The following is an 8,217-nucleotide window of genomic DNA, read 5'->3' as shown; positions in this document are numbered from 1 at the left end:
AAAGAAAAAAAATTTCGCATGGGCTACACTCTATAACGCACAAGCAAAGGCAAAAAGGCATGGGCAAAGGTTAAAAACGCATGGGCTATGCATAGGCGACGCAACTCTCAAATTAAAAAAAAACACATGGGGCATGCTTGAAACGCACGACCTATTGTTGAAAACGGACGGGCTAGGTCAAAAACTCACGACCATTTATAAAAAAAATGCATGGTCTCGACTTGAAATCTCACGGTCACTGGATGGGTCGTGCTTAAGCATCGCAACTTCCAATTTTTCTAGAAAAATGCACGACTATTGTTGAAAACGCACGACCTTAGCCAAACCGTGCATTTCTGGGGCTGATAAAAAAAGGTGTTTCTTTTCTTTGTTCTCACTCTCACACAACTCTCTTGATCGTGCGTTCCCCTCTCCAATTCTCTTCATCGTTGATTCCTCCAAAACCCTAACAAAAATTTTGATTTTTTTGATTAATCTGAGATTCAAGCTCCAAGGTATGCTGTTTTAAATTCCTAACTCCATCTTCTTCATCATCTAGGTCGAATTCCCCCATAAAAGTGTAAAATTGAATTTTCATTTTGAAACCCTAGTTTTTTCTTTTTTGAATTTTGACTTGATTGTTGTATTACGTTAGAAGATTCTTGCAAAGGGTTTCAAGAGCAAGCTTGGGGAGGTGTTTTGGAAGGAAGATTGGAAGCTTTCACCTCTAGTTGTGCATTTCACCATTAAAGAGTTCAAGCTTTTCTTGAGGTTGAAGATAAAGTAAAAAAGTCAAGCACACATCATAAATTCAAGCATTTGACTGATACATTCCTTTCATATCTCAAGTTTGATGCATGAATCCTAAGATTGTTTGAATAGAATTGTTGATAATCAGTTCATATGCTCTATATAGTTATACATCTGTGTCTCAGTAGGTTGCCCTACCCTCTCCGAGCATCGAGGACGATGCTTAATCTTAAGCGTGGGGAAGGATCTTTGTATAGTAGGTTCTAGTTTCCTCATCCAAAACATTTCAAAAATTCAAAAAAAAAATTGCTTTTCTTATTTTCAAAAATCCAAAAAGATTTTCATTCTATTCTAATTTTTAAGTTTTTGCATCTCATTTTATGCATTGCATTAAAGAAAATTGAAAAATCTCAAAAATATTTCTTTTTTCTATTTTGTTTCCGATCCAATCCAAAGGAACCTAATCTTCTTGAATCAGTTGAGTTGGTAAATGAGTCGTGCCTCGAGATTATAACTTGTTCGTTTTTCATTAAAAAATTTTAAAGCAATCTAATCACACACGAACACGTCTCCCGAAGCTACTCGTGCAAAACTGGAAAATGATGAGGTTGTCAACACCGAAGCATAATAACAAATATAGGTTAGCCTTTGGAATGCACGATCGGTCTTATTGTTCGTAATGCTCAATTATAACAAAATCTCAAATTCAAGAAAAATATAAAATAAATATATAGTTCCAGTGACACGAACCTTCCAGCGCTCTAAAAACTCCTTTCTACCTATTCCCTTTTAAGTACCCTGCTTGGGGACATAGTTTCTAACTATACTTACTGGTCTTTGCGTGTTTACATCAGTCCCTCGAAAAATGTCTTAGAAGTATCTCATGGTAATAGACCGTGAGATGTCCCAACAATAGAAAAAGTCAAAGACAAAAATATAAAGAATTAAGCAAAAAAAAAACACAAAAAAATATATTGAGTTATCGAGTCAATAAGTGGACATTTCCACATCAACTTGAGTTGCATAAATAAATATATTAGGAAAAAAATTGGTTGCCAAAAGATCCCATTGGACTTGGACTTGAACTTATGACATTGAGATTGATTGTTAACTACTTTGACTGGTGTAAGTGGTGTGAAACATGTAACCAATCTGGGTAAATCCTAGGGAATTTTAAGAAAAGATTTAAAAAAAAAGATTGTTGTTGATGAAAAAATAGCTGGATTCGGTCATTGTTATGATTTTCAAAATCAAGATGATTGAACATATTTTTTTATTACATATGTTTTCATAAAAGTAAGACCATAATTTGTTCCATGTGCTAGCTCAATACCGGTAAAAGTGAATAAGTGTTGTGACTTTTGATTTTGTTGAGTTATGTTAGGGGTGGCTAAAAGTCTTGTTTTTAATGTTATATATCTTTGTGGGGTTAATGCCAAGTTATCTCAAGGCAACGACAGGTACATCTTTGACTCTGTGACACAATAAGGTTAATCGGATTGAATCACGTTTGTTTTCTTTTGTTTATTGCATTGATGTTTGAAAAAAATATCTTTGAAGCTTTGTTAATCTTTTTGTACATATGTTATTTTCATTAGTTTTTATTTTACTACATGCATTCACCATTTATGTCCTTTTCATTCTTTCCGTTCTTTTCATCTTAATTTCTTTTTAGTCATATATCGTCTTCTCTAGTGCGATTCTTCATTTTGTTCTTTCTTGAGTACAAGAAAGGTTTAAGCTTGGGGAGGTTTGATAGGTGCATTTTATGCACCTATTTTGCATGTCTATTTCTGTCTTTTAATTGCATTTTACTTCATAATTCTTGCATTTAGTTAATTATTTGGGCACTTTCATGTTTTATTCAGAATGCCTGATATTTCACTATTTTTTACTAATTTGTAGGCATTATGGAGCTTGGAGCATTGGAACTATGGAGGCGAGCTTGGAATTTGGAGCATTGGAGCATGAAGAAAAGATGAACCGGTCATGCCATGGAAGAAAACATGAAGACATAACCCGAGTCGTTGCACATCATCATAGCAAAGGACTACGTTTGAAACACGGGTCGTGTTTGTCCTTTTCATCTTATATTTGAACAACATGACTCCGGGTGAAGCTAGACCGAAGACAAAGCAATAAGTTTGGACACTTATTGGAGTTCTTGCAAAACACATGGTCATGCTAAAAACAAATGGTCAAAACACATGGTCATGCTAAAAACACCTAGGCAAAAAGGCATGGCCATGCTAAAAACACATGGCCTTGAGTTAGGCACGTGAACAATTATTAAAAAAAAAGGGGATGTCACCATTTTTTCATCAGGATCGTTTCTGGTGCAAGATTTGGCGATTTTGGGAGATTTCTTGGAGCTCTTGAACACTATTAATCATTGCAAACACTTTTGATTTCCATTTTGTAAGCATTAAACATTTCAATTCCATCTTTATTCTTGTTAGATTTGTTCTTAGCCATGTGTGGCTAAGAAACCCTAATTTCTAGTTCTTGTTCAAAACATGTTGATTGCTTGACTTGAGGCATATGGCTTGATACTTGAATTACAATTATATTCTAGTGATTATGTTCTTGTTTAAACTAGAATCCTTGAATTTGATTTATGTTTGATTGGCCACTTATATGAATTGAATTCTTGTGTAGTTAATTAACTTTTAGGGCACCTAATCGTTCTATAAAGTTTATGATTGGCAACAAACAAGGGCGAAGTTACGTTCAACGTAGGTGGGTCCTATGACCCACCTTATTCTTTAAGGCCTATTGTGAACTAAGATGGAAAAAATTTAAGAACCACCTTAAAAAGATTATAGGACCTACCTTTATAGCCTTGGACCAAAATGGATGACCAACTTTTAGTACTTGGTTAATTTATAACTTTAACTATACTTATCCCACATCGATATCGGAGTAAAACATATGTGGTATTTGTTACTTATAAAAAGAAAAGGTTATGGGAACTTATTATGGATTGTTCAAGTAATCAAACTTCCTAGCTTCCACTCCAAATTTGTTAAGTGAAGTTATTGACTAAATGTTAATGGTTAAAATCCAATACTTTGTTTACTTCAAGTTTAAACTAATTTTAGTTATTTAAATATTATTTTTGCATGTTGAACCACTTTATTGGTTTAACGTTGCTCTAGTTGAAAGAATGCCTAGTTTTTTTAGGTTAAATCGATTTGAGTTTGGTCAAGTTTTAAAAAATCCGAATTTATTAATCGAGTAGGCAGAACTTGCTTCAGTATAGAGTCGAGTCCAACTAACTTGTCTATCTCTCATCCGAGTTGTCATAGTTTTACAACACTGCATATGACGGACCCACCACTAGTATTTTTACATTTTCATTTTTATCAATTTCACTGAAATAGGGAGCCATGTGGTTGTATGCCCTAGACTCGCCGCTGGTAACAAACAATAGTTTTTTTAATTGTAGAACATATATCACATGTTTTCACACTTCCGAACGTATGAGAAGAAATGAACATTGCTGGGAAGCTTGTACAAAACTTCATGCAGTTTTTCAATACAATCTAAGAGCGTGTTTAGATTGAATTAGTAAAGTTAGGTCTAGTCAAAGAGCGTGTTTTAGTTAGATAATTTGGCAAGCGAGAGAGTAGGGGTGCAAACGAGCGAAGCTACTCGGGATCGGATCGTTAAAAGCTCGACTCGAAACCGATTTTAAACGAGCCCAAGCCGAGCTCAAGCTTATTATTAAGCTCATTTATTAAACGAGCTCGAGCTCGAGCCTATGTCACTAAGCTCGATTAGGCTCGCGAGCCTAAACGAGCCTTTATAAAAAATAATTTATTATTATTTTTATATATTAAAATAAAAATATATTTGGGGATTAGGGATTTAGGGTATTAGTAAACGAGCTTTTTAATGAGCTCGAGCCGAACTTAAGCTTATTTAGGCACGTCAGACAAAAAACGAGCCGAGCTCGAGCCCGAGTCGAGCTTGTATAATTATTTATGAGCTCGAGCCGAGCTTAGTACAAGAAGCTCGAATCGAGTCGAGCTCGAGCTCGAGCCTCGTATAACTTAAACGAGCCCGAGCCGAGCCTGACAAGGCTCGGGCTTGGCTCGGCTCGTTTGCACCCCTAAGCGAGAGGTATTAGAGCGTGTTAATATCTTTCAGTACCAACTTAGAATAACAATCATGAATTACATCAAGTCATAATCAAGTTAAATGACAACATTGAGAACTATAACTAGAACCATTCCAACAAATTGTTTACAAACCTAATTCATTTATGTATGTTCTTAAAGTAAATTGTGATTTTCATTATTTAACTTTTGCAAACAAAACCCCATTTGTAACCAAAGAACCTTGTGCAAAGAGATATAGACTTTTATCCCGTATCTCTGTGGTTCGACTCTGCTTGTCTTGTACTACTTTTTAGTGTATTAAACAGTATATTTGGAGTCTATTCTACCCTTATCATTTGTTGGGTTTGACACCCTAACAAATAGTGTACAAAAAAAATTGACCAAATATGAACAAAAACGATAGTTTGTTACCATCCTGGATCATTTTCTCTAATATAAAGGACAATATTCATATGTCAATATATTTTAATTTTTATCCGTTAGTTATTAAATATTTTTTGTTTAATAAAAACTATTTGATTTTCAAATTTAAAATTTTTATAAGGACTTGTTATTTATGGTTTAGCATGTATAAAAGTTGACATGATTTCTTTTTAACTTACATAACATTACATGTGATTTTCAAAATAACATTTAATTTTCTAAAATGATTTCTAATTTATCTATTTAGCTTGTATGTATAGCGGACAACTAGAAAATCATTTTAAGAAGGGTAAATTACACCGTTGGTCCCTCGTGCACATGCTAGAAAGCGTGTTTAGTCCCTATTTCCAAAATTTAACTCGGGCAGTCCCTCGTTGTTATTTATCTTGCACGGTTAGTCCCTATGCACGTTAACCGTTAAATGTTTCCGTTTAAGCTACCCACGTGCCTTGCACGCAGGGGCATTTTCATCTTTTCAGGGTTTGTATACATGAACCATTATGGCGCGACTTCGATAACCGATCATTTCTCATTTCATCCTCCGTCGACCCTTAGCTTTGCACAAGAAAACCCTAGTTTTCTACGATGGTGAACTGGAGGATTAGGCAAGAATGGGAGGAATACGATCTCCAAAGCTCATACGGTAAAATTTTCTACATTTTCAATTGATCATCCATTATACGTTCCTAAAAGGTAAAAAATTTTATTTTATTTTTTATTTTTTGGGTTCGCAGCTGATTATCCATCTATGTTCTCGATACGATTGAACTATGGTGGAGTTTTTACGAAGTTTCCAGGCCGCAAATACATAAAGGGGAAGATGAAATATATTGATGGCATTGATAGTGACTTGTTCTCGGTGCATGATATGGATGAGATAATGGAATTGCTTGATTGTGTGGAACCAGGTAAAAGTATTTACTACCATTTCAAACGACCAACCTGGGATTTAGATTTTGGGTTGTATGCTTTGGGCTGTGACGAAGATATAAACCACTTTAGGTCATACGTTTATGAACACAAGGTGATAGAAGTGTATACAGAGTTTTGGGAAACCAAGCAGCATACAACATACATATCAAATGTCCCCAAACCCTGCAAAGATAAAGATACACGAAATTCCTGAGTCCCTTTGTCGTAAAAGGTTGTTATTGACATGGTCAAATTCAGGGGATGGTCCTAGTGAAGAAGCCCCTGTTTTTGAGAATGTAGAAACTATGGACCAACTCCCTAGTACATTACCTGAAACAACCTTGGAACAACCCCCTGTTACATTGAGTGAAACAGTTGAGTCAACCCCTGCCTATATACCAAGAATTGAAAGCCCTTTGACTGAACCAATGATGGGAAGCACATGTCCTAATGTTGATGGGTGGGATGATACATTTGAATCGTGTGAACCTTTTGGTGGGACTCCTATGGAACAAGATGAACCAAATATTGAAAAAGCAGGTGAAGACAGTCAAGCTAGTAAAGACAGTCATGATAGTGAAGACAATGAAGATAGTGAAGACGGTCAAGATAGTGATTACATAGTTGATGAAGATAATTTTTTAGATGATCCAGAGGTTGATATGAAGAACTTTCACCTCAACATTGACAAAGAGGTGGAGTGGGTTGGAAGTTTTCCTGATGATCGAGATGAAGCAGTAAAAGGTGATGAAGAATTAGAGGTTATAGACACTGAAGAATTAGTATCTGCATCTTCATCAGATGAGGGTGAAGATAGTAAAAAAGGAAGAAGATAAGAGATTTACAAAGAGCACATAAGAATGAAGCAGCTGTTGTCAAAGATCCATTTTACATCCACCAGACTTTTAGCACAGCCAAGGAAGTTAAACAACAAATTTATCTTCATTCCATATAGAGTAGAAGGGAGTTAGACTTCGTCAAGAATGACAAAAACAGGATTAGAGTGGTTTGTAAAGGGACAATACCAAACCTTGGGATATTAGAAATAGGTGGGACCAGCAAAAGTAATGACAAAGTGGTACCAAGTCAAAAGAAAAAGAAAGTCAAAGATGGTTCTATTCATAAATTACCACGGGTCCTACTAGTGAGTAAGTGGAAAAAAGACATTAACTGGACTGTTAAGACCTATGAAAAGCAACATACATGTCTTCAAATAAGGAAAATTAGGGCATGCAACTACAAGTTTCTCTTTGAAAAGATTATTGACACAATGGAGTCAAAACCAGAAATACCACTTAGAGCATTACGTGAGATGCTTGAGAAGACATACCAAGTTGGATTGTCAGACATGAAAGTTCATAGGGCGAAAACAAAAGCCCTGGAATCAATTAGGGGAGATTTTGCTGCTCAGTACTCGTGTCTAAGAGACTACTTACAGGAGGTGCAGAGTAGAAATCCAAACACCACAGTCAAACTTCAAGTGCAAAGTGAACCATGTTATGCATCTGAGACTAGGGTATTTGAACGAGTATACATTTGTCTTGGTCCACTGAAAAGTGGCTTTGCAGCAGGGAAAAAAGATTTACTAGGGCTTGATGGTGCATTCATGAAGGGTCCATACCATGGTATGATCCTGACAGCAGTGGTATGTGCATAATCATATTTGATTAATGTTTGACCATAGTTAACTGTTTGCTTATTACTATGTTTGACATGATAATTTAGGGTTTAGATGGGAACAATTGCACATACCCTTTGGCATATGCAGTTGTTGAAGCAGAGAACTTTAATTCATGGACCTCGTTTTTAACTAACTTAGGAGATGATCTTGGTTTGTATGCAAACTCCAACTTCACTTTCATATCAGACAGACAGAAGGTAAATAAAGTTCTCCATTCATTTTCACCTGCATGTTTTACAATTCAATAAGCAACTTCACTCTTTTGATGATTTAGGGGTTATTGCCTGCACTTGAGAAACTTTTCCCAGCAGCAGAGCATAGATATTGCCTAAGGCATCTTCATGAGAA

Source organism: Lactuca virosa, chromosome 2 (assembly GCF_052849685.1).
Source record: "Lactuca virosa cultivar CGN04683 chromosome 2, Lactuca_virosa_CGN04683_v6, whole genome shotgun sequence".
NCBI classification, from domain to species: Eukaryota; Viridiplantae; Streptophyta; class Magnoliopsida; order Asterales; family Asteraceae; genus Lactuca; species Lactuca virosa.
This window is presented reverse-complemented; position numbering follows the sequence as displayed.